Source organism: Oryctolagus cuniculus, chromosome 12 (assembly GCF_964237555.1).
Source record: "Oryctolagus cuniculus chromosome 12, mOryCun1.1, whole genome shotgun sequence".
Classification (NCBI taxonomy): Eukaryota; Metazoa; Chordata; class Mammalia; order Lagomorpha; family Leporidae; genus Oryctolagus; species Oryctolagus cuniculus.
The window spans coordinates 116,382,437-116,404,136 of record NC_091443.1 but is presented as its reverse complement, the minus strand read 5'-3'; the positions used below and the strand labels follow the sequence as shown (position 1 = coordinate 116,404,136).

The 21,700-nt window shown below is 44.8% G+C and overlaps 1 long non-coding RNA gene across 1 annotated transcript in view; it reads right to left on the bottom strand.

Moving 5' to 3' along the window:
* The window catches only part of LOC127486772 (uncharacterized), a 43,735-nt gene extending 24,660 nt beyond the window's left edge, over positions 1-19,075 (bottom strand). The window contains exon 1 of the long non-coding RNA XR_007913371.2: positions 1,079-19,075. This is a non-coding gene — a long non-coding RNA (uncharacterized lncRNA). The remainder of the gene's footprint in view (positions 1-1,078) is intronic.
* Between the last annotated feature and the right edge of the window lie 2,625 nt (positions 19,076-21,700).

The following is a 21,700-nucleotide window of genomic DNA, read 5'->3' as shown; positions in this document are numbered from 1 at the left end:
GAACACCTGAAAGACCAGTTCCAGGAATTCCCCTCTGCCTGCTGGCCCCTACCCAAAATATAAAAAGGCCCAGCCCCTGGGGTTGGGGACTTCTGCCCTGTGCTCCACTAGTGTGCATGTGGGCAGTTGATCACCCACCTCTACAGACTTATTTTCTCTGAATAAATGCAGTCTGTCTGTAAATTTGTACACTGCCCCCTCTCTATTCTGCACCTCTTTCCCTAACATTTTGGTGCCCTGTGTGGGGAAGCAAAAATCTGCAACTCTTTTCCTAACAATTACCAATGCTCAATTTTGAGAAACTCATAGAATTAATTTCCTTCTAATCTAGCCAAAGTAATCTCACACAAAATTATCTGCTACAAATCTGTAACATTCTTATATTACCTAAGTTATTTATTCTGTTTTGTTCCTCTCTCTCCTTGCCAAACACCAGTTTTATTTCAGGTTAGACAAAGATCACTTGCTTTCTTTGTTATTCAAAACACATCTTGAGTACCAAGACACATTCTCATTCTCACGTTTATAGCTTCCTTAACATTTTTCTCTCCCCTATCTATTGGTTCCTTAATTTGCAATTTAAAATGATCCTAAAAAGCCTCTAAAATAAGAACAAAGCATTTTAATGAAACATAAAATTTCAAATTATTTTAAAGTAGTTAAATCCAAAAGTCCATTGTCTTTTACAACTTTTACAAGACCAACAGTACAAAAGTTTGAAAACATTTCTTTTATGTTTTTTATTATTATTATTATATACTTATTATTAACAATTACAGATTTTTTAAGAAACTAAAATATTAGACTAGTATGGTTATAATCTTGAGTCATGTTTTGCCAAAGAACAACTCGAGGAGTTAAATTTTACTTCAAACAGGAATTAATGAACATTGTGTTATGCCACTAACCTGCATCATTTTTTCTTGTCAAAATTGAGCTTTTATGACTTTGAGTATCCAAAAAAGTAAGTATAACTTTTGCTTGACCAGCAAATCCAGGCACAAAACATGTCAGTAACCCTGAAAATATTTTAATTTATATCTATCAACAAAGTTAAAACAACCTATCAGATACTTACTTAGGTCACATGAATCAAAAGATATTTGAGGCCGGCACCACTGCTCACTAGGCTAATCATCCTCCTGCGGCGCCGGCACCCCAGGTTCTAGTCCTGGTCGGAGTGCCGGATTCTGTCCCAGATGCTCCTTTTCCAGTTCAGCTCTCTGCTGTGGCCCTGGAAGTGCAGTGGAGGATGGCCCAAGTGCTTGGGCCCTGCACCCGCATGGGAGACCAAGAGGAAGCGCCTGGCTCCTGGCTTCGGATCTGTGCAGTGCTGGCTGCAGCGGCCACTGTGGGATGAACCAACAGAAAAAGGAAGACCTTTCTCTGTCTCTAACTCTTCCTCTCAAAAAAAAAAAAAGATATTTGGGTTAATTAAATAGTTTTAATTTATGTGAACACTCATTTGCCTATGTCAGTTAAAACAAAGCTCTTAAGGAATTTTTTACCATTCAGACATAATATACAATATACAACATAATATACAATATACAACAAATACACACATATATATAGCATATATCATGAGAAGGAATAATGTCATTTTGAAATCAGACACGACCCCCTAAATTCCACACTGAAATGTGGGCCTTAAGTTTCCCAGAAGTGCTATCTGGGTGCCACATGTGTTACCAGAATTTGGGGTGCCACATGATTTCACCATGAACTTATTAATCCCCAATATTAATAAGCCCAAGAGGGTTCTTGCCTAATATTTAGAGAAGAATTCTAAATACCGGCACAGATTAACGAAGCAGCATGGTATGTTTTAGGCTTTTATTTAGTGCGAGAGGTATCTAGGAAAGTGAGGGTTTAGTTCTGGTAGGAGAGGGAGGAAAGTCTAGAAACCAGGGTAGCATCCATACCAAGCAGGGAACAGACAAAAGCCACGTGCAGCAAGCACCTCAAGCTGCTATTCACTGCTTACCACTGGCAGCAAAGCAGAGGCTGAGAGTTAGGTAAATATGGTTCATACTGAGCACCAGGAACCAGCCACATGGAGGAGCATCTAGGCCAGGAAGCCTAAAGCACATGGCCTGAGGGCACATGTCCTGGAGGCACAGGGCTACAGCAAGCCCGTCCTGGCAGGAGACCAGGCAAGAAAAGAAGGCCCAGACACACTGTGTCCCAGGCTTTTAACCCACTTCCAAAGGGGAGTGGTTAATTAACCTGATTGGCTGGTTGGCACCCAGGTGTGGCTAGGTAGGGGGATGAGGTCACACAGGGGTGTGGTGAAGGTATCAGGTAGGGGCATGACATCACACAGGGGCATGGCGAAGACATGGTCTTCCAGTTCACTAGTCAATTTTAGCCTGTATGCCTGCCTACTTCATCGCCCCTTTATAAAATATTTAACTCCTTTTGAAAATTATCGACATAACAGAATTCTTTCAATAATTTAATTAACCATAATTTTTTTCTCAATTGGGACTGGCAGGAATAAAATCTTAACATAAGCATTTAGTTTGGAAAATAACTCTAGTCCCAGTAAAAGAGTTGAACATCTACACATGAAAAGAAAATTGTATCTTCAGTTCAGATTCAGTTAGCACCTTAATAAAGAAATATTTTGTAGTGCATTATTTTTCTGATTCTTGTTCCCTGCTTTCAATTGCACCAGGGGCTTCTGTGGGAGTTACAACTGGCTTTAAAGGACCAACGGGACCTCATGGGCCTCCTCATTCTTTAGAATGCAATGCAAACAAATCCATGCATTATCACAATTTTTCTTAGTTATGAGGCCAGAAATATTGGCTGTCCTTATCAGCTCAGAGGGATTTGGATGGAATTAACATCTGATTACCTGTATTTTACCCAAGATAAACAAATTTTTACTCAGTGACTCTTCCAAACAAAATTTCCCTTGTGGAGGGACTGACTGATCAAAGAGTCTTAAAATATCATCTCCCCAGGGCCGGTGCTGTGGCGTACTAGGCTAAAGCCTCTGCCTGAGGTGCCAACCTCCCATCTTAGAGCTGGTGTCCCTTACGGGTGCCAGTTCTGTTCCCGGCTGCTCCTCTTCTGCTGCAGCTCTCTGCTATGGCCTGAGAAAGCAGTAGAAGATGGACCAAGTAGTTGGCCTCTGTGCCCATGTGGGAGACCTGGAAGAAGCTCCTAGCTTCAGATCAGCCCATCTCTGGCTGTTGCAACCATTTGAGAAGTGAACCAGTGGATGTAAGACCTTTCTCTTTGTCTCTCCCTCTCTCTGTCTATAACCCTACCTCTCAAATAAATAAATAAAAATCTTTAAAAAAAAAATCTACCACCAGTTGGTACTGGAACAAATGACCTAAGCCAGGTCCAAATGGCATGAAGCCCAAATGTCAGAGGAAGAGGATTCCCAGTGGATATCATGTTTAAGCAGTCTTGGAGCCTCAACTCCCCAGCAAACACCATTTCTTTGTGTCAACAGATATTCGGAGGAAGCTAATGCCAAGGCAGGGATAAAAGGGAGAGTCCCCCAGAAAGGATGCTTGGCCTCAGCTGGGGCTGTCTCTGAAATCCCTGCCCAAGGTCTGCTCATAACCAGCAGCCACAGTTGAGAGCTGACACAGGGAGACAGCCTCACCCCCCTAGGAAGAGCTGTGCTAAGAGGACTGGGTTGTGGACTTGGTGACCTGCTTTCTAACTGAGGGGAATTCTGTGATCCAGGAGGAGAAAGAAGGGACAGGGGTCCCAAAACTCACAGCTTCTCCCCCCAATGCTGTGTATGAAGTCTGGATTCTCCCTGAGGACCCATGAATCCTAACCACACAATTTGGAAAAATACAGAGCTCTAGGGCTAAGCCAGTCACCACATTCAGGAATGAAACAAGATATCCAGGGTCCCATGCCAGCTGCCAGCCCAGCTGCCATCCTGCAAGAGGGAGGCACCTGGCCCCCACACACTCACCTCATTCCAGATTCTGAGCTGCCCAGGCATCCTTCCAAGGGCTCTTGTACTGAGAGAAGTGCACAGAGAGGCAAGGACTGAGCATCGTGGCACCTGCATGAGCAGCAGACTGGAGAAGCTGTTTAGCAGCATACAGAAAAAGACCTCGCCTCGCTCTTCATTATTGCTCCTGTGCGTCTGATTGGACAGCTTGCTGAGCCAGTGAGCAGGCAGCAATCAGATGATGCAGCCAATCAGAGTCACAGCTGCCAGATTTCCCCAAGGGGTTGGGGGGAGGGGTGCAGTTCATCCAGGTTGTGGCTGGTGGGGGAAGTGAGGGTTGAGTGTTGGGCTCAGGTCTGGTGGTGCTCATGGGGGCCTAGCTATCCTAAGAGCCAGGGCTGCTGTCACCTTCCTGCTGACCCAACCATACAAGATTGGAGACACTCCATCCACTGTGATCCTGCTGGGATCTTAGGACCTGGAGCTTCCAATAACCTCCTTTACAAGGGATGCAATTCACTCACAATTTACTGAATGCGGAGCTTTTCATCCTCTTCATGTTGTTGGCTTAATTGTCTTTTAGGTTTTTCATTTTGGTTTTTTCAATGATTAGAAAATATTTGTTGGCTCCGCGGCTCACTAGGCCTGCGGCACTGGTACTCCGGGTTCTAGTCCTGGTTGGGGCACCGGTTCTGTCCTGGTTGCTCCTCTTCCAGTCCAGCTCTCTGCTGTGGCCCGGGAAGGCAGTGGAGGATGGCCCAAGTGCTTGGGCCGTACACCCACATGGGAGACCAGGAGGAGGCACCTGGCTCCTGGCTTCAGATCTGCTGCTCCCTTGCCTGCAAAGGAACAACACTGTTCGCAGCTTATCGGTCTTCAGCAGACTTTTAATGAGAAAATAACAGTGACAGAGAAAGAATGAAGGGAAGAGAGTGGACAGGAAAGCCCCCTCCTTCCTCAGCACACAGCTTATATACAAAATCTGGCCAATTGCAAGTGGGCTCAAGTCCATGCACGGAACACTCCAATCCGCTGTCTGTTCACGCAGTGTGCACGCATCCTTGGGCCAATCAGATGAGGTGTCACGCAGCAGGCAGGCTCACTGCGTGGTCCTCGGCGCCATCTTGTTGTTTACGAGGCAGGCTCAGTGCCTCTGGAAAGTCCTGACCGTGGGAAAGCATTGCCCTAACCGAAACTAGCAACATCCACCTTGTGATAAAGACACAGCAACAGCTATCAGACTGACCTTGACGTGGGGGCTCCATGGCTGCGCATCCCATGGAGCCCCACAGGATCAGTGCAGCACACCGGCCGTGGCAGCCATTTGGGGGGTGAACCAACAGAAGGAAGACATTCTCTCTGTCTCTCTCTCACTAAATCTGCCTGTAAAAAGGAAGGAAGGAAGGAAGGAAGGAAGGAAGGAAGGAAGGAAGGAAGGAAGGAAGGAAGGAAGGATCTAAAAGTATTCTTTTTAAATTTTTTTTGACAGGCAGAGTGGACAGTGAGAGAGAGAAAAAAGTCTTCCTTTGCCGTTCTTTCTTCACCTTCCACTGCAGTTTAGTTCACAGTGCAAATATGGAATAGGAAATAATCCGCAAGAACATGAACATAAAACTCACTTGCTGGGACTGGCATTGTGGTACAGCACATTAAACTATCACTTATGATGCCTGCATCTCCTATCAGAGTGCCAACTTGAATCCTAGCTGTGTTCTTTCTGATCCAATCTCCTAACCTGTGTCTAGGAATTAGCAGATAATGGCCTGATTACTTGACTCCTTGCCACCCACATGAAATACTCAGATGGGGTTCCTGACTCCTGGCTTCAGTCTGGCCCAGGCCCAACTGTTGAAGCCATTTAGGGGAGAGAACCAGTGAATGGAAATCTCTCTCTCTCTCTTTATTCCTCCCCTATGTATGTGTATCTCCCTTCTCACTCTGCCTTTCAGCAAAATAAATAAAATATCTCCCTTCAGGATCAAGCATCTGGGGGATACTACACTTTAGAAAGAAATGGATTGACTTGTTCAGAGTACTCAAAGCAGTTTCTTTATATCCCAGTTCTTTCTCTGTACATATTTATGTTTTTATAGTACTGATTATGGCACCAGTGTGAGTTTTCATTCATTTTCTCATATCTAGTGTGTGACCTATTAAAAAGCAGCCTTCCTGATTGTGTGTCTTTTTGCTGCTCCATCCCAAATACTTAGAACAGTGTCTAGTGCCTGACATGTGAAGATCATTTGTTGAATGAACAAACTGAACTATTTACTAAATGTTAATGAAGGAGCTTATGTTCAATCAGTCCATTTATAAAATAAAGCTCAGCCGACTATGAAATGTTTATATTGTACATAAAATATATATGAATTTGCAATCTGCCTTTGAACTCGGTCATAAGCATCAGCATCCTGGTCTCCTTAATTTGTTGTAGGCAGTAAGAAGACTTCTGTTTGCTCTGTTTAAAGATCCCCATGGTTCTCAGTGTTCAGAGAGCTTTTCTGCTGGTGACCTTCCATGTCCACCTGGTTTCTCTTTGTACCAAGCCTGGACTTGAGGATTGTGATTGTGGCTATGGATCCCAGCTCAAAACTCAAAATGTACCCACTGAAATATTTTCTGATTTCTTTTTTGATTTCCTCTTCAAGCCAATGGCTGTTTGACACTGTGTGGATTGACATCCACATATGTGTGACTTTTCCCATTTTTCTGGAGTTGATTTCTATTTTAATTCCATTGGTGTGGGGAGCAACTCGGACTATACTGTTACTGGAATTAAGACTTATTCTATGCATCTGCTCTCCCACAATATGGCGCTGGGAGAGAAGAAAACAGCTTCTACACAGCTGCCTCCAGTTCAGCCAATAAACTGTAGGACTTGCTCCTGATTGGAGGAGAGCAGCGTACTCGGTGTGTGGGCAGCCGAGTTGGGATTGGCAGAGGAGGACTATAAAGGAGGAGAGAGACGGCATGCACCAGGAACATCTAAGGGGAACACCTGTGCAGCCCCCGAGAGAGCCGGCCGGCGGTGTGCCGCTCCCCTGCGGAAGTGGGGAAAGTGGCCAGGGGGAACCGCCCTTCCACGGAGGTGGAAGGGACAGTAGCCAACCCGGGAAGAACCAGCAGCAAACCCGGGGAGGGCCGAGCAGACGAAAGAACAGTGCAGGGTTTAGTATCGTTCCTCCACGAAGAGGGGGAGTGACATAATGGTGCCGTGACTCGGATAGGAAACCTAGGAGGGAAAAACCGGGAAGAAGTGGGAAAATACCGGAGAGAGAGACTAGCAAAGAGCCTAGGGGACCTCCTCGCAGCTTTTCCTCTAAGCAAGGGAAACGAGGGGGGAGGAAAATTCATGCATTCGTAAGAGCAGTCGTAGAGACGTCCCCCTGGTTTCTACAGCAGTGGAGGCAGGTGGGACGGAAATTACGCGAGGCTGGGGAATCGATAGAAGTGCTGAAGCTGTGGCAGCTCGTTGATCAGGTGCTTCAGGACCCCACGGAAGGGATCGAGTTGTTGCTTAATGAGGGGAGTGAATTGCAGGAGGAATTATGGCAGGGTAGCCAGGTGAGCAGCTATTGTAACGAACAAATGAGAAGAAAATCAAAGAAGGATTTAGAGAGCCAGGAAGCTTATGGGGGGGAGAAGGAAGCTGAGGAGGGAACCTCGCCCCCGAGAGAGATGCCAAGAATATATCCTGGCCATACAAGGCTGGCAAATTCAACCATAAAGGATGAATCACCACCCCGGTATCGCCCATTGGTACTACCAAAGTTTCCTCCTGTAAAGAAAAGCCCCTTTTTTCCACATGAGATTGAAGAAGAGTGGGAGGAAGAAGGAGTGATGGAGGGAGTAGGTATGCAGGAGGAGATAGAAAGGCCAAGAACCAAAAACAAGCAAAGGGGAGCTGTTTATAGAAAACCTGCTTGGGAGCAGTACCAGGAACCAGGCCAGGTGTTTCCTGTACTTCAGGATCAACAGGGAAACAGGGGTTGGACGCCTCTTGACCATAAATTACTTAAAGAGTTGCAACAATCAGTACAATTGTATGGGCCCCATGCAAGTTTCACTCAGGCAATCCTTGATAACATTGGGCAGCAAGGCCTAATACCCGAGGATTGGAGAAACTTAGTACAGGCGGTGTTAGGCGGGGGTGACTTCCTCTTATGGTTAGCTGCTTATAAAGAATTTGCGCGAGAATATTCAAAGCAGAACTATCAAGCAGGGAATCAAGCATGGGATGAGGAAATGTTAAATGGAGAAGGGCGATTTGCCAATCCCGATGAGCAGGCCCGATTACCAACAGCTGTCCTCTTACAAGTGAGAGAGATAGCAAGAAGAGCCTGGAAGGTGATACCCAGAAAAGGAGAAGTAAGACACAGCCTAAGATAGTACAGGGCCCTACCGAACCTTACGCTGACTTCGTGAACAGATTAATGGAAGCAGCAGGAAACATTTTTGAAACTGTGGAAGAAGCAATGCCCTTAGTCAGAAGATTGGCGTATGAACAGGCCAATAAAACATGTCGTGAAGCTCTTAGACCATGGCAGCATAAAGACATCCCTACCTTTTTGAAAATCTGTAGGGATGTCATGGATGATGTAGCTTCTGGATCACATGCTGCAGTAGCAGTAACCCGACAATTTAGACAGAACATGAGGGGACGAATATGCTTTAGATGTGGTCGAGAAGGGCATCTAATGAGGGAATGTAGGGCCAAATTTCCAGCCCGAGATCGGCAGGGCATAGAGAACTCGAGAAGACCAGGCCTTTGCCCACGCTGTAGAAGAGGGAATCATTGGGTCAGTGAATGTTACTTTAAAATGAATAGCGCAGGCAATCCCCTGAGGATGCCAAGTGAGCCGGGCCCCATAAGAAGATCAGGTGTATATGGACAACAGCAAAAAAACGGAATGTGGGCCCCTGCACCCCGGGGCCAAAACAATCGGTGGGTGCCACGGTCCCAACAATACAAAAACCAAATATTTACCGCGCAGAGTTACGAGCCACCGAATATTCGGTACTAACACCTCAAATGGGGCCACAAGCCATAGAGGTGAGGGCAGAAACAATTTCAGCGGAGCATAACGGACTTGGAATAATTGTAGGAAAAGAAACAAATGCTTTAAGAGGCCTAATGGTCATCACCGGAGTCATTCAATTACCTTTTGATAAGTTAAAAGTGCTAATACAATCTACAAAGGGTATTATACAAATCAATCCAGAAGAACCTGTGGCTCAAATGCTGATTATGACTGGAGCGCAGGATGTTCATGGACCCCAAGGGGAGAAATTTGCAGCCTTGTCCCTGTCTTTAGCAGATCACCTCTGTGGACCTTAACCATTAGAGGAAAGTCGATTCAGGGCCTGCTAGACACAGGTGCAGATGTAAGTATAATTTCGGAAAATGATTGGCCGAAGTCATGGCCCCTTCAGCCAGGAGATAATACTTTAGTAGGCCTAGGTGCGGCCATGACACCATCAAGACGTGCTCAGGTGCTTCATTGGCAGGATCAAGAAGGGAACAAGGGAAATGTGCAACCTTATGTTAGTGCACTCCCCATCACATTATGGGGAAGAGACATTTTAGAACAATTGGGACTGACGTTAACAAATGAGGACCAATTGGAGAGTTCTACAGGACAGCGTATTATGTATAAAAAGGGATATCAGGAGAGAGGATTAGGCTCCAGAGAAGGCAGAAGGGACCTAGCCCAGCCCAAAGGCGATTTTAAAAGACAGGACACGGGTTTTTCGTGGGGGCCACTGAGATGCAGCCGCTGCCATTGTCATGGCTGGACAACAAGCCAAAGTGGATACCACAGTGGCCCCTTACCCAGGAAAAGTTGGCTGCGGTAAATGATATAGTGTCACAACAATTAGAGGCAGGCCATTTGCAACCATCAACCTCCCCATGGAATACGCCAATATTCGTGATAAAGAAAAAATCAGGGAAATACAGGTTGTTGCATGATTTACGGGCTGTTAATCAGCAGATGCAACCCATGGGGGCATTACAACCCAGACTCCCGGTTCCTACTATGATCCCAAAGCATTGGCCACTAATAGTACTCGATCTGAAGGACTGCTTTTTTAGCATACCTCTACATGAACAAGACATTCAGAGGTTTGCTTTCACTGTACCTTCCATTAATCATCAAGGTCCCGACAAAAGATATGAATGGAAGGTGCTTCCCCAAGGAATGACTAACAGTCCTGCCATATGCCAGCTATATGTTGACCAGGCAGTAGAGCCGGTTCGACAACAGTGCCCAAAAGTACAAATTTTACACTACATGGATGACTTGTTAATAATGGCTGAAAGTGAAAGTCACCTAATGGAAGCATATAAGCTGCTGCTATTATATTTGGAAAAGGTTGGGTTACAAGTAGCGCCAGAGAAGATACAAAAAGGGGAAGTAGTACAGTACTTAGGGCTTAAAGTAACTTCTGAAAAGGTAACCCCATTAGAATTTGAAATTGCAATAGATGGGTTACAGACCCTTAATGACTTCCAAAAATTATGTGGCAATTTAAATTGGTTGAGGCCCTATTGTAAATTAACTACCGAAGATATGATGCCATTATTCAATATTTTAGAAGGAGATGCCCAGCTTGATTCCCCTCGTAGATTGACAATAGAAGCCCGCTTGGCGTTACAGAAAATTGAAAAACAAATTAAAGCAATGCAGATGGAAAGATGTGATCCACAACAAGCCCTAGAAATATTAATTTTTATGGAACAGCTGTATCCCTTCGCAGTCATTTGGCAAGGAGGACCCTTGTTGTTTGTATACCCACATTCACATGCACCACGTGTACTATACACCCAAGGCATTGCAGTGGCTGATTTAATATTAATATTTACAGCAATAAAAAATGGCGGGGAAGACTCCAAAGCGATGTGTAGTTCCCTTTGCTCAAGAGGCAGTAGAAGCCTTTACAAGGGAATGCTGGCAATGGGCATACATAGTTCTCATTCTACAAATAGAGATTGACAATCACTACCCTCGCCATCCATTTGTTAACTTCTGCACACAGGTTTCAATAAAACGGGTGCAGAAGGTGCGAAGGGATCCAATTCAAGGGGCAGTTACCGTATTTACGGATGGAGCTAAAGGCGGAACAGGAGCAGCTATATTTAACAATCAATGATATTTTGTTTTAACAGCATCCCCTTCTCCACAACATGCAGAATTAGCTATTATTGCAACAGTATTACGCAGAGAGAGTGCACCCATGAATATTTTGTCTGATAGTGCATATGTGGTGAATGCAGTTCAGATGCTCGCTACACAGTGCCTTATTCTTAAATCCTCCTCAGTCTATTCTTATCTAAGTGAAATTCAGGGGTTATTAAATCAAAGAGAGCATGCTATTTACATAGGCCACAGAAGAGCTCATTCTAATTTACCTGGCCCACTTACTCGAGGAAACATGATGGCACATCATTATTCAAGATTCTTGCTTGCATGCACCGCTTTGGAACAAGCTAAAGAATATCACTCTAAATGGCAATGTTAACACCCCCACTTTAAGTTTTAAATTTAATATTCCCCGCAAGCAAGCAGAAGATATTATTAGATCCTGTGAAAAGTGCGTTGTTACCATAGTTCCAAAGATTCCTGCGGGAGCCAATCCCCGTGGCCTTAAACCAGGACATATCTGGCAGATGGACGTTACACATATCCCCTCTTTTGGGCGACAAAGCTGTGTTCATGTCACTGTAGATACATATTCAGGTGTAGTTATGGCCACAGCCATGAATAAAGAAGGAGTACAACAAGTAATCCAACACTGCTTGCAGGCTTTTGCAGCCTGGGGAGTTCCTCATGTGATCAAAACGGATAATGGCCCAGCGTATACATCAAATCATTTTGCTGCATTTTTGAAAGAATTCAGAATCTCCCATATTACCGGTATTCCATACAATCCACAAGGGCAAGCTGTGGTAGAACACGCTCACTTATATTTAAAAAATTTAATAATTAAACAAAAAGGGGGAATAGGGGAAATGGCCACATCCAACAAGGATGCCTTGGCCCTAGCTCTTTATACAATTAATTTTTTGAACAAGAAAAAGAACGGTAAAACACCTGCAGAAATGCATGCTCAATCAGCTGATAAGGAATCAATACAGTGGGTAATGTGGAAGGATTTACAGGACAACCAATGGAAAGGCCCGTTCCCCTTACTCAGAAGAGTATGAGGCGCCGTTTGTTTTTTTCCACAGGGTGCAGCACAACCAATATGGACCCCTGAGAGAAGAATTCGGTTGGTAAACCTACCAGCAGAAGATCTAGAAGAAAAAAACTCCATTTGAGGAAGAAAACAATGAATAACCAATCCCTGGGATCTTTGGAATATGGGACATTTTTCAACGAACTCTGAAGTAGCACGACAAACAAGACAGTCAATAGCATGAAGATCACGCTGAACTTTACACAGGCGTGTATCAACGCCAAAAAAAAAATAAAAAGAAAGGGGGATCTGTGGGGAGCAACTCGGACTATACTGTTACTGGAATTAAGACTTATTCTATGCATCTGCTCTCCCACAATATGGCGCTGGGAGAGAAGAAAACAGCTTCTACACAGCTGCCTCCAGTTCAGCCAATAAACTGTAGGACTTGCTCCTGATTGGAGGAGAGCAGCGTACTCGGTGTGTGGGCAGCCGAGTTGGGATTGGCAGAGGAGGACTATAAAGGAGGAGAGAGACGGCATGCACCAGGAACATCTAAGGGGAACACCTGTGCAGCCCCCGAGAGAGCCGGCCGGCGGTGTGCCGCTCCCCTGCGGAAGTGGGGAAAGTGGCCAGGGGGAACCGCCCTTCCACGGAGGTGGAAGGGACAGTAGCCAACCCGGGAAGAACCAGCAGCAAACCCGGGGAGGGCCGAGCAGACGAAAGAACAGCGCAGGGTCCTGTGTCGTTCCTCCACGAAGAGGGGGAGCGACAATTGGAGTTATGAAAGACAATGATATGACTCCAATTTTCTAAATGTTGTTGATGCATATTTTCTGAATTAACAGATGATCCCACCTGGAGGATTTAGACAGCTGTTGAGAAGAACACATGTTCTGCTGCTGTCAGGTAGAATGTTCTCTGTGTAACTGTTAGGAAAAGTTGATTTATAATATTGTTCAAATCTACTACTCTTTATTGATTTCCCACCTAGGTATTCTACTCTGTGTTGAAAGTGGAATATTGATATGTTCTGTTTGTTCCATTGCTGTTTATCCCTTCAGAGCTGTCAACATTTGCTTATATATTCTGGTGTTCTGAGGTTGGGTACGCATGTTGTTCAACCTCGAAAAGTACACAGAGGAACAACTCAAGAATATCAAGAATAATATGGAAACAAAATGAGGAATTCAAAAAACACATAGAACAATGAAGAAGAATCAATCAAATTTCAAGATGCAGAAAATGGTGAATAAAAAGAAAAAAATCAAATAGAAAAGTTCTACTCCAAGGAAACACAACAGACAAAATCTTTTGTTATGCAGAAATGGGGTTGGACTTGTGTGATCTTCAAGCTCTGATGCATTTCACTGGCACAAATCCATGTCTTCTACTGAGAACATTGTCCCAGGACTTCTTCAGGGAGTGATCCATCCCACCTGTCAGTGCAAGTGGTAAGTGAGGATGGAACTAGCTCCTGCTGCAGGGGCAAGGGTCATGCTTGTTCTTCCTGCTGTGGCATTGTTGGTGCATGAGGAGTTGGGGCTCAGGTGTGCACATTTTATGAGGGAATGCACAGGCCCCAGGATTTAGCCCTGGCTGTGGACACAACATCTCTCTGTTCAGCACAAGGTACACCTGCTTCCACCTAGTGTAAGATGCCCAGGGATGACCAAATTATGTCTCCCTCAAACACAGCCAGGAGGGAGGGAACCCAGGCCACACCCACATTGAACATGGCTTCTATACTCTGTCATCAGTGTCTTTAGTGAGAGAGGATGGCATCTGATTCCTATTTCAAAAAAAAAAAAGACATAGCAACTCAGCAAAATGGAATCAGGGATGTTACTGTTGTGCAAATGGGCAAATATGAGATTATACAAAATTTATAAGTATTAACTGCACTTCTGAGAAAGCATAACATTAACTTTTATGAGATGTGTATTTGGCCACTTTTTTCACATCAACTTTTTTTTTAAAGATCTGTGTTGTTTATTTGAAAGGCAGAGTTAGAGAAAGAGAGGTAGACAGAAAGAGATCTTCATCAGCTGGTTCACTCCCCAAATGTCCACAATGGGCCAAACTGGGCCAATCTGAATCCAGGAGCCAGGAGTTTCTTCCAGGTCCCCCATGTGGGTGAAGGGGCCCAAGTATTTGAGCCATCTTCCTCTGCTTTCCCAGGCACATTAGCAGAGAGTTGGATGGGAAGTGGAGCACCCAGGACTTGAACCGGCACCCTTGTGGGATGCTGACATTGCAGGCCAGGGCTTTAACCTATTATGCCACAGCTCTACCCCCATTTGACCACTTTTAAAATGTACTGTTATTGTGGTCCTGACAAAACAAAATACAGCTGATGAATTTTATCATCTTAAGCATTTCTAAGTGTATGGTTGAGTAGTGTTGAGGATATGCACATTGTTGTGGGACCAATATTCAGAACTGTTTCTCCTTATGAGACTGAAACTCTCTACCCATTGAAGGAAAGTTTTTTTTTTTTATAATTCCACCACCTCTAGTTCCCAGCAATTGCCATTCTACGTGTCATTGCCCAGATTGTGGAGTTTTTAGGAGGTATGGTGATATTTTAGGGTCACATAATTGAGAGGGTAGAGGGAACCCTCCTGGATCTCAGTTTGTCTCTGCAAAGCTGGGTCCTGATTGTACCCAGGCATTCCCAAGGTTTTGGATTGGGCTATGTGGCATATATATGTGAGATTATGGATGTGGCAGGAGGCAGATGGAGGATGAGTCTTTGGAGAGGTCTTTTCTGCTGAGGAATCCCATGAAAGAGGATCACAAGAAATGAAATCAATTTCTTGATGAAAGTCTACAATAGAACCTGGAACTCAGGGTGTCTAAGCTTTCTTTGCTGAAGCCCCACTGGAGAAAGCCATCTGTTCTGTTCTGTCCTGACTTTCCAGGGGCCCAGACTCAAGAAATCCTGGATGTGAATACTTTATAACTGAGATATTAGCTCAGCTCTCACTATTGATACCTCAGATGTCGCTCCCCCTCTTCGCGGAGGAACGACACAGGACCCTGCGCTGTTCTTTCGTCTGCTCGGCCCTCCCCGGGTTTGCTGCTGGTTCTTCCCGGGTTGGCTACTATCCCTTCCACCTCCGTGGAAGGGCAGTTCCCCCTGGCCACATTCCCCACTTCCGCAGGGGAGCGGCACACCGCCGGCCGGCTCTTCTCGGGGGCTGCACAGGTGTTCCCCTTAGATGTTCCCCATAGATGTTCCTGGTGCATGCCGTCTCTCTCCTCCTTTATAGTCCTCCTCCGCCAATCCCAACTCGGCTGCCCACACGCCGAGTACGCTGCTCTCCAATCAGGAGCAAGTCCTACAGTTTATTAGTTGAACTGGAGGCAGCTGTGCGGAAGCTGTTTACTTCTCTCCCAACGCCATGTTGTGGGAGAGCAGATGCATAGAATAAGTCTTAATTTCAGTAACTTAGTCCAGTCCGGATTGCTCCCCACACTCAGACATTTGGGCAGGAAGGACCCCATGGTGACATTGTTGTCCCAAAGAAGGAAACTCTAGGCAAGGTCACCACTCTGACCCCACTTGGGCATTGCAACACTACTTCCCCCTTTGTGGGTATTTTTGGGAGCTTCATGTAGGCTGTCCTGTCCCATCTAGGAACAATTTGTTGGAAGAGTTAAAATCTGGGTCAGCCTGTTAGGTCTACACTCTAGGTCATGGCAGGCAGAATGGGTAGAGGAATTTGTGCTGGCACTCATCTTTTATGTGAATCCCAAGCTAGAGAAATATTCAGACAGAAATCTGTGCTTGACCTTGCTAACAGAAAGTTACCTGGAACAGAAACAGTATTGATAGCCAGATGGGGTTATGATACCTCCAGACCTGGCTTTAGAACCACTGCAGGAAGTTGAAGATGTACTTAACAGAGTCATACACTTCTCCTTGGGTGATGGGCAATTTCACCACACTGACAATGAAGTGCAATGCTGATTCACCTTGAGTGCAAGTGCAGAGGGATCTTCATAACCATGGCCAGTAATGGCCAATGCGACCTCCTGCTCCTGTTCTTTAAAAACAAACAAAAAACCCAGGTGCATAATTTGATGAAGATATAAAGATTTTCAGCTACATGTACAGTGTCAGTGGTAATGTAAAAGGATGCAACCACCACAGAAAACAGTTTGAATGCTCTTCATTACATTGAAAATAAAAATTTTTGTATGATCTGATAATCTCAGTTCTTATTAAATATCTAAAAGCATTGAAAGTTCATATAAATAAAGTATTAGCACTGTTTGCAACAGCATAATTCACTGTAGCCAAGACTTCTAGTGTGGCCTGCACTCACAGTGGAAAGTTATGCAGGCACAGAGAAAAGAAAATCCTGTGCCATGGATGAACAGTGGGCTTATTTTCCTAAGTGAAATTAGCCACAAGTATCAGTCCCCCAAGGACAAATGCTGAAGATTCCAACTTATGAAGTATTTAAAGTAGTCAGAGAGGCCAGTGCTGTAGTGCAGTGGTTTAAAGCCCCACCTGCAGTGTCGGCAATGCCATATGGGTGCCTCTTTGATTCCTGGCTACTCCACTTCTGACCTAGCTCTCTGTTATGGCTGGGAAAGCAGTAGAAGATGGCCCAAGTCCTTGGGCCCCTGCACCTGTGTGGAAGATCTGGAAGAAGCTCCTGACTCCTGGCTTCAGATCAGCTCAGCTCTGGCTGTTTTGGTCATTTGGGGAGTGAACCAGTGGATGGAAGATCACTCTCTGGCTCCACCTCTCTCTGTAACTCTTTCAATTAAATAAAATAAATATTTTTTTTAAAAAATAGAATATGAGAAGCATAAAGTTGAAGGGAAGTTATGGATGGTAGGGAGGGTATGCTATTCAGTAGAAATGGAATTTTTAGATGAAAAAGTCCTAGAGATCTGGTGTGTGTGTGTAGACACATGTACATGTCACTTACCTTAGAGTGACATCTGTGCTTGTGAGATACAGTACTCAAGCCCTCTTCTACCTGACCTTGTATAAGAAAAGGGCTCCCCCTCTTTGTCTTTGGTCACTCTTCAGGTGCTTGTGAGTAGGACTGGTGGCAGGCTATTCCCAAATGTGTGGAGATTCATGATTAGAGTCATCTAGGAATGTTGGGAAAGACTGCAATGTAATATCTCCTCTCTCCCCAGCTTGGTCTCCGTAGTTACCACACCGTATTTCGGTGAGAATACAAGAAGATAACACCAGTCTCTGCTGAGTTTATGACAATGCGATTGCAATTGAATCCTATGAATGGATCCTCCTTTATAAGAAAATGGGCAGCCTCTCATCTTGGCCTGAGACTTCTAAGTGCATCCAACAAATATTAGTTCCAGTTTTATTTATTTTCTTTTATTTGTTTAAAGATTTATTGATTTATTGGAAAGTCAGAGTTACACAGAAAGAAGAGAGGCAGAGAGAGAGAGAGAGAGAGAGAGAGAGGTCTTCCATCTGATGGTTCACTCCCCAATTGGCTGCGACAGTCAGAACTGCACCAATCTGAAGCCAGGAGCCAGGAGCTTCTTTCGGGTCTCCCACATGGGTGCAGGGGCTCAGGACTTGGGCCATCTTCTACTGCTTTCCCAGGCCATGGCAGAGAGCTGGACTGGAAGAGGAGCAACTGGGACAGAATCCAGCACCCAAACCAGGACTAGAACCTGGGGTGCCAGCGCCACAGGTGGAAGATTAACCAAGTGAGCTGTGGTGCTGGCCTCCCAGGCAGGTTTGTAAAGATGTTCAAATGTGACTGTGGAGAATAAGATTTCTGCCAAAGCAAAGACATTTTCTTCCTACTACACAGCGTGTGGCTACAGGGACTAAGTATAGTTTATGGTCCACTAATAAGAAGAGCGCTGAGCCTTGTGGGAAGGTTGGCTTCCCAAAGACATGCTTATCTAATATGCCTATCTAAACTTGTTCCAGAGAAACCTTAGAATTAGATGAGCACATGGATGAGCTGTACAATATGCGGTTGTCATCTTTTTTTTTTTTTTTTTGACAGGCAGAGTTAGTGAGAGACACAGAGAAAGGTCTTCCTTCCATTGGTTCACCCCCCAAATGGCTGCTGCGGCCAGTGCTGTGCAGATCGAAGCCAGGAGCCAGGTGCTTCCTCCTGGTCTCCCATGGGTGCAGGGCCCAAGCACTTGAGCCATCCTCCACTGCCTTCCTGGGCCACAGCAGAGAGCTGGACTGGAAGAGAAGCAACCAGGACAGAATCTGGTGCCACAACCTGGACTAGGACCCATGGTGCCAGCACTGCAGGCGGAGTATTAGGCTAGTGAGCCATGATGCCGGCCGCGGTTGTAATCCTTATCAATAAAGAAAATGCACTGGGTTAGTCTGGCAGCACTTTGCAGAGGAACAGTTCCCATGTCCTGTCTCTCCTTTCACTTGCACACCCCAACATCTGGTGCCCGAACAAGGACCATGGCACAACATGCAAGGGGTGGCTCACCACACCTGGCAATGATACAGAAACATTGCTCATCTCTTCAGGATCCTGGTGAGTCATTAAGATGGGGAATTCCCTGTACCTGGTGCAATGGAAACATAAAGCTGGGCTGCATTATCTCCTTTAGAAAGAGAGACACTCTTTACCAGAAAAGGCAATTGGGTGCTTGCTCTAAAAAATTAGTAGTTGCTACCCTTGGTACCCTGATGAAGGCACTTTAGAAGTAACTGATTGTTGGGGCCAGCACTGTGGTGTAGCGGGTAAAGCCACCACCTGCAGTGCTGGCATCCTGTATGGGCACTGGTTGAAGCCCTGGTTGCTCCACTTCCAATCCAGCTCTCTGCTGTGACCTCTATGGTAGTAAGAAGATGGCCCAAGTCCTTGGGCCCCTGCACCCATGTGGGAGACCTGGAAGAAGTTCCTGACTCCTGGCTTCAGATCAGCACAGCTCTGGCCAATGTGGCCAACTGGGGAGTGAATCAGAGGATGGAAGACCTTTTTTCTCTCTCACCTCTCCTTCTCTCTCTGTGTAACTCTGATTTGAAATAAATAAATAAATCTAAACAAAAAAGTAACTGAGAGAAAGTTGGTCAAAAATAACATCAGAAGCCTTGAGCTCCTGTTCTGTTTTTGCATGTGTGATATCTCTGCTGGGATGCCATTAGTAAGGTTACAATTCCCTTGGCCACTGTCCCTGACCAGGAAGGTCGGTCAATGGGCTTGTCCCCACTGCCTCACAGAGACCTCTGCACTCTCAGCACCTGCTGTTGTGGTGGTGATATCTGAGTCCCCTTCAGGTGTGTCAGCGATACTAGGTACGCTTCCGCAAGCCAAGGAGCAAGGGGAATCACCAGCGTTATTTGTCCTGTAGCTTGACCCAAATATGCAGCTCCCTGGCATGAACATCTTCCTTATAATGTTTACAGAGGGCTAAAAAAGGGCTTAGTGGAGTACAAGAAACAGAGTTCTTGTACAGTGGGCATACTGGAGGGAATTGGAGAAGGATGTGAGATGGTGCCATGGAACTGGAAAACTTTAGTTAAAATCTTGGTTACTCCAGCCCAGTATACTGTTTGGGCTCAGGAATAGAGACTGGGCTTCTGTACAAGCCACAGATTAGCTAAATAACAATGTCCCTACCAATTTTGAGCAGTTGCTAAGAGAGGGAGTGTATTCAGATCTTGGTCGACAAGTTGCTTATCCTTGAAGGAAGGCTTATGTAACAATTTCTAACATTAATTAAAAGCATGGAAAAAGATTCTTGATGTTAAAGACCTGTCCACTTCCTTTTCTACAGTCCATCAAGGGCTGACTGAGGGCTATATGTCCTTTGTGGATAGGCTAGAAAAAGCTATTGGACATCAGGTAGATAATCAGGAAGTGGCAAAATATTACTAAAACAAATGGCTTATGAAAATGCAAATCAGAATTTAAAAATGTTTTAAAAGCTGTTGTCTACAAAACCTGAAACTCCAATGGCAGAAATGATTAAATTCCTTCAAACAGTACAGACTGAGACTTACAAAACTAATTTACTGGCTGCTGCCCTTAAACATCCTGATAAAACAAAATACTTTGGCTGTGGGAAGCAAGGTCATTTTATTATTTCTTTTTCTTTCACTTTTTAAAAAAGATTTATTTATTTACTTGAAAGGCAGAGTTAGAGAGTCAGAGGTGGAGAGAGAGAGGGGGAGAGGGCTTCCATTGGCTGGTTCACTCCCTAGATGGTTGCAATGGCTGCAGCTGTGCTGATCCAAATCAAGGAGCCAGGAGCTTCTTCTGAGTCTCCCAAGTGGGTGCAGGGGCCCAAGGACTTGGGCCATCCTCTACTGCTTTCCCAGGCCATAGCAGAGAGCTGGATTGGAAGTGGGGCAGCTGACACTTGAACCAGCACCCTTATGGGATGCTGGCACTCCAGGCAGCAGCTTTAACTGTTATGCTACAGCACCAGCCCCATCAAAGTCATTGTAAAAGAAACTTCCTGTCACTGACAAAATCAGTTATTCAACCTTCAAAAAAAGTGTCCAGGGTCTGGAGCTGTGGAATAGAGATCAGCTCTCTGCTGATCATTTTAAGAGTAGTTAATTTTGAAATTATTTCAAACTTACAGAAATACCATGAGTGAGTCCCATTCATTGAGAATGCCTAGTTATTATCCTTTTAGCACTTTTGCCCCTGACCCAAGATGTTTCTGCTAAGTACAGGGTGGTCCCCTGATAAAAAGCATATGAACCCCAATTTAGGGAACCAAAATAAATTCCTCCCTATAACCCAGTCCACAGAACTATTACATTTTTTTTCAACCATGTTAAAATATCTTTTCTCCCATTGTGATTCAATATTCTTTTTCTGGAATTCTCCTTGACACTTTTCTAATATGAAAACTCTTAATAGGTATCAAGAGCAGAGATGACTCAAGCTGGGTCCCTCCAGTGTTCCTTTCTGAGAAAATGTGGGCCCTGTATTCTCATCAGAAGCTCCCTGTTCTAATGCTGGGCTCTGCTCAGTCTCCCATCTGCACTATGATGGATGCTATCAACTTGGTATTTAGTGAATTTCTGCCAGATTGATTCACATGCAACCTTTTAAGGATTTATTTATTTATTTTGAAGGCAGAATGACAATGAGAGGGAACTATATCTATATCTACATCTACATCTTTTAAAATGATTTATTTATTTATTTGAAAGTCAGAGTTACACAAAGAGAGAAAGAGAGGCAGAGAGAGAGAAACAGGTCTTCCATCTGCTGATTCACTCCTGAATTGGCTACAACAGCCAGAGCTGTATCAATCCAAAGCCAGAAGCCAGGAGCTTCCTCCAGGTCTCCCATGCTGGTGCAGAGGTCCAAGCACTTGGGCCATCTTCTACTGCTTTCCCAGGCCATACCAGAGAGCTGGATCTGGATCTCTCTCTCTCTTTCATCTCTATCTCTATCATCTCTATCTTTATCTCTATCATCTCTATCTCTATCTCTATCTCTATCTCTATCTCTCCCTATCCCTATCTCTATCTATCTCTATCTCTATCTCTATCTCTATCTCTATCTCTATCTCTATCTCTATATCTCTATCTCTATCTCTATCTCTATCTCTATCTCTATCTCTATCTCTATCTCTATC